Here is a 1,925-nt window from a genome sequence, read left to right as displayed (position 1 = left end):
CCTAGAGAAGGACATCATGCTTGGTACAGTGGAGGGTCAGTGAAGAAGAGGAAGACCTCAATGAGATGGACTGGCGCAGTGGGCTCAAAGGTAGCAATAATTGTGAGGTTGGTATCAGACGGCTATTTCATTCTGTTGTGCATAAGGTCACTATCAGTCGTTACCAACTTGACGGCACCTAACAACAACAACATAGCCTGATTAGATTTAAAACAGGCTTTCTTTAAGGGAATTCAGTGTTCTTTCTGTGTCCATAAACATAATTTTACAATCAAGGGAAATTTATATCCCAGCCTTATCCTAATGCGCTGGACTGCAAAGTCGAATAGAAACACAGGTAGGTGGTTCAAACTCACCAGCTGCTCCTTGGAAACAGCTATTTAGGGTGGCTATGAGTGGGAATCAACTAAATGAGATTTAGCAACAAAGTAACAACTTCTCCTATGTGTAATCACTTCCATGGCTTTAACATCCTCCCCATCATTGATAAGTGGTGGGCAAGTGACACCTGGAGTGAGACTTCCCTCAAAGGGTCAGTCTCCTCCTTGGCCCTGTGGTCCACTGAAAACCAGGTCTGAATTTTTTTTTTTTCTTTCTCACTGTACAACTGGGTCTTCCATTAGGGGCTAGGAGTTCCATTCTTCTAATACTTCTTGGAAATTTTGTCAGCTGGCCAAACTGGTTTTCAGTGAAAGAGCCACATGTTCCTAGTGTGGTGCTCAGTATACTGTAAAGCACCACACAAATGTTGCTCAGTGTCGCTGTCACCAGTGGTCAAGATAGAGTAGGCTTTCATGAATTGAAGGGCTCAGAATACTTAACCATTTAGGTGTTCAAATCGACATCAGCTAGGAAAGTATATTTAAACATTTCAAGAGTACTAATTGGTGGCATAGTGGTCATGAGTTGGACTGCTGACCTCAGAATCAGCAGTTCGAAACTACCAGCTGTTCTTCAGGAGAAAGATGAGGCTTTTTGCTCACGTAAAGGTTTACAGCCTCGGAAACTCTGTACAGAGTTGCTATGAGTCGGAACCAACTCCACAGCACATAACAGCAACAACAACAATTGATTCAAGAGTTCTAGTTGGACTCCTGGTATGAAACTGTAGGATCAGCACTGGACTTCAAACTACAATGTCAGCAGTTCAAACCCACCAGCTGCTCCCTGAAAACCCTACTTTGTTGTTGTTAGGGGCCATCAAATCGGTACCGACTCATATATGACTCGGAACTGACTCAACAGCATTTAACAATGATAATTTATTCAAAAAGTCCATAAGTGGTACAAAAGGTTAAGGCGTTTAGCTACTAACTTAAAGACTGAAAGTTTGATTCTACCCAGAAGTGCTTCAGAAGAAAGGTCTAGTGATTTACTTTTTAAAAATCAGTCATTGAAAAAGCTATGGAGTTGTACTCTGATGCACATGGGATTGCCATGGGTCTGAATCAACATGACAACAGCAAGTTATGAGCATTTTGGTCAAAGTCAGTGTTATGCCTATGGTTGTAGCCACTATACCAATCTAGCTTGTTGGGGATCTTCCTCTTTTTCTGCTGACCTGCCATTTTACCAAACATGCTCTCCTTCACCAGGATAATATGTCCTCTTGATAATATGTCCAATGTATGAGAGATGAAGTCTCACCATCCTCGCTTTTAAGGCATGTTCTGGTTACACTCCTTCCAAGGCAGATTTGTTTACTCTTCTGACAGTCCAGGATACTTTCAATATTCTTCTCCAACACCATAATTCAAATGCATTGATTCTTCTCCAGTCTTTCTTATTCATTGTCCGATTTTCACATGCATATGAAGCTATTGAAAACTCTATGGATTAAGTCAGGTGCATCTTAGTCCTCAAGCAGTTATCTTTGCCCTTGAACACTTTAAGGAGATCTTTGCCTAATGTTTGATTTCTTGATG

The sequence above is a fragment of the Chrysochloris asiatica genome, unplaced genomic scaffold, assembly GCF_000296735.1.
Source record: "Chrysochloris asiatica unplaced genomic scaffold, ChrAsi1.0 scaffold00115, whole genome shotgun sequence".
Lineage (NCBI taxonomy): Eukaryota > Metazoa > Chordata > Mammalia > Afrosoricida > Chrysochloridae > Chrysochloris > Chrysochloris asiatica.
The sequence above is the reverse complement of the archived record's forward strand: the minus strand, read 5'-3'. Positions refer to the sequence as shown.